Source organism: Odocoileus virginianus, chromosome 16 (assembly GCF_023699985.2).
Source record: "Odocoileus virginianus isolate 20LAN1187 ecotype Illinois chromosome 16, Ovbor_1.2, whole genome shotgun sequence".
NCBI classification, from domain to species: Eukaryota; Metazoa; Chordata; class Mammalia; order Artiodactyla; family Cervidae; genus Odocoileus; species Odocoileus virginianus.
Window position 1 is genome coordinate 52,401,655 of NC_069689.1, and position 9,261 is coordinate 52,410,915.

At 40.3% G+C, this 9,261-nt stretch overlaps 1 non-coding gene across 1 annotated transcript; it reads right to left on the minus strand.

Annotated features, from left to right (window-relative positions):
• Positions 1-8,860: 8,860 nt before the first annotated feature.
• Positions 8,861-8,932, minus strand: TRNAC-GCA (transfer RNA cysteine (anticodon GCA)). Its single transcript has one exon. It is a non-coding gene; the product is annotated as a tRNA-Cys (tRNA).
• Positions 8,933-9,261: the final 329 nt, after the last annotated feature.

Consider the following 9,261-nt stretch of genomic DNA (forward strand, 5'->3'; position numbering starts at 1 on the left):
TAAGATAGAATGGAGAGAATTATGAACAACAAGGTTGAAGCCAGTGAGCCCACATGCTTATTATGTAGCACCTGAAAAGTTCTCTGAAATTAGCTTCCTCATCTTGTACATCCTTGCACATAGTAGGTGACCAACAAATGTTTAAATTTTGAATTGAATGGCAGGTTTGCTGGATGACCCACAAGTCACAGTATTGCCATTATCGTAGTGTATTTGTTAGGGCACGTAGTGAGCAAATTTGGCAGAAATCTTTTCAAACTTGTGCAAGCACAGTTTAGACTCGCCATTGTGTATTACCTTTCTCCATAGGCTCTACTGTTCACTGTGTTGGCTTCAAACTCTCCCTCTGTTGTAGTCAATTGACCACTGGTTCCTCTAGGCTTATATTCTATTAGTTTAGCAGCCCTAGTGGAGAAAAAATTCCTATTGGTTACAACAGTATCCGTGGGGTGGGGTGGAGGGAGCGATCAATCCAGATTAGCTTGGTTTGGGCCACATGCTCAACTGAATGTGTTTATTTCAGGCGCCAAGCCATAAAACCAGTCCATGAAGTGCAAGGTAGATCCTGACAAGTTATCTAAGACTAGAGGAGAGGTAGTCCCCAATAGGAAAACTGAGTTGCTATTTCCAGTTCTAAAAGTAGATACTGTTTGAAGTAAGCATTATTCAGAGTAGATATCATTTGAAGAAATTAATGTTTAGAAAAATGAAGTGATTTGCCTAAAATCACATAAGTAGTAAGTGGCAGAGACCCACTTGCCTTGAGTGTGTTTCACCCAACACATCTGGCCTCATGTACCCATGAAGCTGAGGAAGTTCAAACTTCAGGGACCATCATGTACCTGAAAGGGTCCCAGCAATTAAAGAAAACAAAGGTTTGTATCTCTTTTTTCGAGGAGCATTGTGATAACTGCATAAGCTTCCTCCCAAAGGAAGAACTTGATTTTGGCTTATCTTCCTGCTCATATTTGAATGCCTCACCTGCTTGCCCTAACCTCATGCTTTGGGAAGCAACTTCAAATTCGATTCTTACATCATTTCTGAATTGAAACTTTATCTGGCCTCCCCGTAGAACATTATTTCCTGCTCCTGGTGCCTTCTTTTAAGATCTCTTAGGACACTTACTAGGGGCTTCCCTGGTGGCTCAGTGGTAAAGAAACCGCCTGCAATGCAGGAGACCTGAGCTCAATCCCTGGGTCGGGAAGATTCTCCTGGAGAAGGGAATGGCAACCCACTCCAGTATTCTTTCCTGGTTTCAAAGAGTCAGACAGGACTGAGCAACTGAGCGAGTGGACACATGTGTGTGCACACACACCCACAGAGGACACTTATTACAGGCTCCCTTGTGTTGTTTTTAATTGTCTTTGTACATATCTTATCTTTCCCATTAAAATGTAGATCACTTTCAGGCTAATATTTATTTTCTCAGTCTCCCAGTAGTAAGTATATTGTTTAATAGAGTGTATGTACCCAATTTATGCATGTTGAGTGACTGAATAAAGTGTGAATGCATGCCAAGACTTTTTTTGTGTTCTCTTCCTAGAACTCTTGATTTTTTTGTGTGTGTGTGTTTTAGAGCAACTCCTTATTAGTTCATATATGTTGATGAAGGTTGAGTTTTGAAGACAAAGGTGTAAAATATATTGTAGACCAGATATTCTTTAGTTTTCCAAGGGTCATAAAGGATTCATGAACAGTTGCTAGAAATGCTTTCTCTTATAATTTCCCTGTGTGTCTCACCTCTGGGACACTTTCCCCACTTATTTGAATGCTTAAGAGGTAGTGGAGTTGTTGTCAAGTTTTTACTGGTAAATATTTAATCAGTAAAAGCTTTTTGCAAGTCTTTCTAGTGGTGTATATCCCAAATAATACAAGAAATAATAGACTTCTCATATATATACTTCTTCATATATCCTGGAAGACCTATGGAAAATGCACAAATAACCAGAATCAAGAATGCAATTTTTCTGCACAAGATAACCTGACCATTCTGTTTTGTGTTAGAGATATCTTTAACCTCTGGATTTTTTTCTAATTACTTTTAAATGACACTTATTTTTATCTATTGGAAATGTAATACATGCTTATTATGGAAAATATGCACAAAACACATGACAAGGGAAAATGTCTCTATGAATACTTTTCTTTTGTAGATCTCTGAGACATTTAACCAAGGTTTTTAGTGATTTGATAGAGGATTATTAATTTCCTTTCACAGTACATCTTTTTGTGTGCCCTCGGAGATACCTAAATTCTATTTTAGAACAACTGGAGAGAAATCATCACCTCACCAACCAGTAGAAACAGCCTTACCAATCTATTAATGGATATGATTAAGACGAAGCAAGCAGACCAGAGAAATAAGTGTATGTACGTCAAGGAAGATGAATCAGCGCCTCTGTGGGCCATGACTGCAGACTGCTCTTATTTGCATTCAGAACTGCTTGTTAATAAGCAGATTATACCATGAAAACCTCTATTGTTAGACTTTTGAAATTTTTGTTATTGTTGTTCATTTTTCTCCAGTAAAATTTGCCTTTAGAAAAATGCTTACATTCTTTTGGGGGCAAAATATGAAGGGAAGGGAGTTTTCATACTGGGTCCAGGTACGAGAACTCAGGGAGACTTTAGAAGACAGGTGTTAATGGAGCCTGGACCTGCCCCCAGCAAGCTGGGGAAAGAGCATGGGGTCTTCATAATGCATCATTTTCCACTGAGACTTACATCACCTGCTCTTCCTTGGTCCTCAGAGATCTCTACCATCTCATGAGTCACTCACCAGCACTGCATTGTGAAAAGCCGTCTCCAAATGACCAGTTCCTTCAAATTTAAACATGACTGATCTACAAAGTGCTTATTTTTACTGAATGCACTGAAACAGGAGGGAAGGGGGCGGGGCACAACCTTCAAAAGGATGTCATGGCCATGTTTATATTGGTGGTGGGCTTAGTAAGGGGATAACTCAAGAGAACCGGTTATATTTAACTAAAGATAACTAATGACTGGTTAGAATCAACTGGGTCCAAGATGGCAGAAGATTCGACTTTAAGTGGACCCCAAGTCCCATTATGCCCTCATTGTAACACCAGCACCATGACAATTCTGAGGCTAACCATCAAGGTCAAAAAGTGGGTAGTGACCCAGTTCCTGGAAAGCTCCACCCCTTCCCCCAAATAATTGAACTAATCTTCCCACTCATTAGCCTATGGAATTACAAAGCCTGTAAAAACTAACTACACCATATTTTGGGGCTCTCTCATTCTGGGATGGCCTGCATTCTGTCTGTAGAGTGTGTTTCTCTCTAAATAAATCCATTTCTCACCTATCACCTCATCTCTAAATTATTTTGCAATGAAGCAAGAACCTCAAATATGCCGGGAAGAGCACCACCTCTCTGCAGTAATAACTAGTCCATAGCTGTAGTCACTTTGGAACCTCTCTTTATTTGTCCTCTACCACGGCCTCTCCTCCATCCCTGACCAAAATATGGAGACATACTACTAGTGAGTCCTTATAATTCCTTTTCCTACTCTGCATTACCATGTCTTCTCCACGTTGTTTAGTTCAGTTCAGTTCAGTCACTCAGTCATGTCGGATTCTTTGCAACCCCATGGACTGCAGCATGCCAGGCTTCCCTATCCGTCACCAATTCCTGGAGGTTGCTCAACTCATGTCCATTGAGTCAGTGAAACCATTCAAACATCTCATCCTCTGTCATCCCCTTTTCTTGCCCTCTATCTTTCCCAATGTCAGGGTCTTTTCCAATGAGTCAGTTCTTCACATCAGGTAGCCAAAGAATTGGTATTCAGCTTCAGTATCAGTCCTTCCAGTGAATATTTAGGACTGATTTCCTTTAGGATGGCAACCTGACTAACAGTGTCAGTCAGTCCAGGGGAGAGTTTGGGAAATAGAGAAGGGCTGGAATGGCAAGCAGAATGGAGTGTCATATCAGGAGCAAGAAAATGCAGAACACTGTGGAGACAGGTGAGGTTAATCCTGAAATCAAGTTGTGATGGCACTCACAATGCTTTAGAAAATGGCTGTTAAGGGTATCCCTTGCTGTCCAAGGGACTCTCAAGAGTCTTCTCCAACACCACAGTTCAGAAGCATCAATTCTTCAGTGCTCAGCTTTCCTTATGGTGCAGCTCTCACATTTGTACATATCTACTGAGAAAACCATAGCTTTGACAATACAGACTTTTGTTGGAAAAGTAATGTCTCTGCTTTTTAATACACTTTAGTTATCACCTTACTAACCCTACCACCAATATAGAAAGTCACCATATCCACTATGTTCTATCAATTTTCTCTTGTGATACCCTTAACAGCCATTTTCTAAAGCACTGTGAGTGCCATCACAACTTGACTTCAGGATTAACCTCACCTGTCTCCACAGTGTTCTGCATTTTCTTGCTCCTGATATGGCACTCCATTCTGCTTGCCATTCTAGCCCTTCTCTATTTCCCAAACTCTCCCCTGAACTGACTGACACTGTTAGTCAGGTTGCCAAGGTTAGAACTTGGGTGATGCAAGTGGGGTTATGTTACGAGACGGTAAAAAGAAAGAGCGGCAGGGATGTTTAGTGTATTTACCCTAAATTACATGATGTCGTCAAGGGGAACCAGCTCACAGTTAATCAGAAGTTGAAGGGAACACCTGGAGAACTTGAAGATGTATTGGAGATGAGTTTCTTGATGGTAGAGCAGCAACCAGGATTCAACAGGACCAGGATTAGGGCAAGAGTGCAATATGTTAGGGAGGTGCCAAAAAACTCAGTCATCAAGATAAATAATATTTTAATACACTAATTTAAAATAAAAATTACTAGACAACAATACAGATGAATAAAATATCATTTTAATTAAGGACAGGATTCAACCCTACATTAGCATGACTCAGCCTCACTTCTTGTTGTTCAGTCGCTAAGTCATATCTGACTCTTTGCAACCCCATGGACAGCAGCACGCCAGGCTTCCCTGTCCTCCACCATCTCCCAGAGTTTGCTCAAACTTATGTCCATTGATTTGACAATGCCATCCAACCATTTCATCCTCTGTTATCCCTTTCTCCTCTTCCCTTCAATCTTTCCCAGAATCAGGGTCTTTTCCAGTGAGTTGGCTCTTTCTATCAGGCGGCCAAAATATTGGAACTTCAGCTTCAGCATCAGTCCTTCCAATGAAAATTCAGGGTTGATTTCCTTTGGGGTTGACTGGTTTGATCTCCTTGCAGTCCAAGGGACTCTCACCCTAACCCTGGTCCTGTTGAATCCTAGTTGCTGCTCTACTCTCAAGAAAGTCATCTCCAATACATCTTCAAGTTCTCCAGGTGTTCCCTTCAACTTCTTTTTTTTTTCTTTCTTTTTTTTTCTTTTTTAAATTTTTATTAGTTGGAGGCTAATTACTTTACATCATTACAGTAGTTTTTGTTATACATTGATATGAATTAGCCATGGATTTACATGTATTCCCCATCCCAGTCCCCCCTCCCACCTCCCTCTCCACCCGATCCCTCTGGGTCTTCCCAGTGCACCAGGCCAGAGCACTTGTCTCATGCACCCAACCTGAGCTGGTTATCCGTTTCACCCTAGATAATATACATGTTTCAATGCTGTTCTCCTGAAACATCCCACCCTCGCCTTCTCCCAGAGTCCACAAGTCTGTTCTATACATCTGAGTCTCTTTTTCTGTTTTGCATATAGGGTTATCGTTACCATCTTACTAAAGTCCATATATATGTGTTAGTATACTGTAATGGTCTTTATCTTTCTGGCTTACTTCGCTCTGTATAATGGGCTCCAGTTTCATCCATCTCATTAGAACTGATTCAAATGAATTCTTTTTAATGGCTGAGTAATATTCCATGGTGTATATGTACCACATCTTCCTCATCCATTCGTCTGCTGATGGGCATCTGGGTTGCTTCCATGACCTGGCTATTATAAACAGTGCTGCGATGAACATTGGGGTGCATGTGGCTCTTTCAGATCTGGTTTCCTTGGTGTGTATGCCCAGAAGTGGGATTGCTGGGTCATATGGCAGTTCTATTTCCAGCTTTTTAAGAAATCTCCACACTGTTTTCCATAGTGGCTGTACTAATTTGCATTCCCACCAACAGTGTAAGAGGGTTCCCTTTTCTCCACACCCTCTCCAGCATTTATTGCTTGTAGACTTTTGGATAGCAGCCATCCTGACTGGCGTATAATGGTACCTCATTGTGGTTTTGATTTGCATTTCTCTGATAATGAGTGATGTTGAGCATCTTTTCATGTGTTTGTTAGCCATCTGTATGTCTTCCTTGGAGAAATGTCTGTTGAGTTCTTTGGCCCATTTTTTGATTGGGTCATTTATTTTTCTGGAGTTGAGCTGGAGGAGTTGCTTGTATATTTTTGAGATTAATCCTTTGTCTGTTGCTTCATTTGCTATTATTTTCTCCCAATCTGAGGGCTGTCTTTTCACCTTGCTTATAGTATCCTTTGTTGTGCAAAAGCTTTTAAGTTTCATTAGGTCCCATTTGTTTATTTTTGCTTTTATTTCTGAAATTCTGGGATGTGGGTCATAGAGGATCCTGCTGTGATTTATGTCGGAGAGTGTTTTGCCTATGTTCTCCTCTAGGAGTTTTATAGTTTCTGGTCTTACATTTAGATCTTTAATCCATTTTGAGTTTATTTTTGTGTATGGTGTTAGAAAGTGTTCTAGTTTCATTCTTTTACAGGTGGTTGACCAGTTTTCCCAGCACCACTTGTTAAAGAGGTTATCTTTTTTCCATTGTATATCCTTGCCTCCTTTGTCGAAGATAAGGTGACCATAGGTTCGTGGACTTATCTCTGGGCTTTCTATTCTGTTCCATTGATCTATATTTCTGTCTTTGTGCCAGTACCATACTGTCTTGATGACTGTGGCTTTACTCATTAAGAAACAAAGGGAGAAGAACCAAATCAACAAAATTAGAAATGAAAATGGAGAGATCACAACAGACAACACTGAAATACAAAGGATCATAAGAGACTACTACCAGCAGCTCTATGCCAATAAAATGGACAACTTGGAAGAAATGGACAAGTTCTTAGAGAAGTATAACTTTACAAAACTGAACCAGGAAGAAATAGAAGATCTTAACAAAATGATCACAAGCAAGGAAATCGAAACTGTAATCAGAAATCTTCCAGCAAACAAAAGCCCAGGACCAGATGGCTTCACAGCTGAATTCTACCAAAAATTTAGAGAAGAGCTAACACCTATCTTACTCAAACTCTTCCAGAAAATTGCAGAAGAAGGTAGACTTCCAAACTCATTCTATGAGGCCACCATCACCGTAATTCCAAAACCAGACAAAGATGCCACAAAAAAAGAAAACTACAGGCCAATATCACTGATGAACATAGATGCAAAAATCCTTAACAAAATTCTAGCAAACAGAATCCAACAACATATTAAAAAAATCATTCATCATGACCAAGTGGGCTTTATCCCAGGAATGCAAGGATTCTTTAATATCTGCAAATCAATCAATGTAATACACCACATTAACAAATTGAAAGATAAAAACCATATGATTATCTCAATAGATGCAGAAAAAGCCTTTGACAAAATTCAACATCCATTTATGATTAAAACTCTCCAGAAAGCAGGAATAGAAGGAACATACCTCAACATAATAAAAGCTATATATGACAAACCCACAGCAAGCATCACCCTCAATGGTGAAAAATTGAAAGCATTTCCCCTGAAATCAGGAACAAGACAAGGGTGCCCACTCTCACCACTACTATTCAACATAGTTTTGGAAGTTTTGGCCACAGCAATCAGGGCAGAAAAAGAAGTAAAAGGAATCCAGATAGGAAAAGAAGAAGTGAAACTCTCGCTGTTTGCAGATGACATGATCCTCTACATAGAAAACCCTAAACACTCTACCAGAAAATTACTAGAGCTAATCAACGAATACAGTCAAGTTGCAGGATATAAAATTAACACACAGAAATCTCTTGCATTCCTATACACTAACAATGAGAAAACAGAAAGAGAAATTAAGGAAACAATACCATTCACCATTGCAACAAAAAGAATAAAATACTTAGGAGTATATCTACCTAAAGAAACAAAAGACCTATACATAGAAAACTATAAAACACTGATGAAAGAAATCAAAGAGGACACAAGCAGATGGAGAAATATACCGTGTTCATGGATTGGAAGAATCAATATTGTCAAAATGGCTATACTACCCAAAGTAATCTATAGATTCAATGCAATCCCTATCAAACTACCAACAGTATTTTTCACAGAACTAGAACAAATAATTTCACAATTTGTATGGAAATACAAAAAACCTCGAATAGCCAAAGTAATCCTGAGAAAGAAGAATGGAACTGGAGGAATCAATCTGCCTGACTTCAGACTCTACTACAAAGCCACAGTCTTCAACTTCTGACTAAACTGGGAGCTGGTTCACCTTAACGACATGATGTATTTTAGTGCAAATACACTAAACATCTCTGCCACTCTTTCTTTTTGCCTCTCTGCATGGTAAAACCCCTAACTTTAATGAATTCATCTATTTGTTTTCCCTGTCTGTGCATTAGTAGATGTGGGCTCTGGAGAAAAACTCTTCTACCATGAACTCATGATTACCAGTTTAAAATGGGTGTTGAGCTCTGTCTGATAATCCTATCAGAGCTCTCTGGTTAGCAACCTTACCTATTCTGCACAGTTAATTCCAGTCATCTTGAAAGTGAAAGTGAAGTCGCTCAGTCGTGTCTGACTCTTTGCGACCCCATGGACTGTAGCCCACCAGGCTCCTCAGTCCATGGAATTTTCCAGGCAAGAGTACTGGAGTGGGTTGCCATTGCCTTCTCCAGGGGATCTTCCCAACCCGGGGATTGAACCCGGGTCTCCTGCACTGCAGGCAGACGCTTTACCATCTGAGCCACCAGGGAAGCCCCCAGTCACCTTACCTCTCTTCAGAATTATGTCACCCACCTCTATCCTATGAACCAGTACTCACAAGCTCTTCTCAGCATATCCCCTATCTTCTAGAGTAGTTGCCAATAGATAGAGTGAGTGAAGTTGCTCAGTCGTGTCCGACTCTTTGCGACCCTATGGACTGTAGTCTACCAGGATCCTCAGTCCATGGATTTTCCAGGTAAGAATACTGGAGTGGGTTGCCATTTCCTTCTCCAGGGGATCTTCCCGACATAGGGATCAAACCCGGATCTCCCGCATTGTAGGCAGACGCTTTACCGTCTGAGCTACCAGGTCGCCCAAT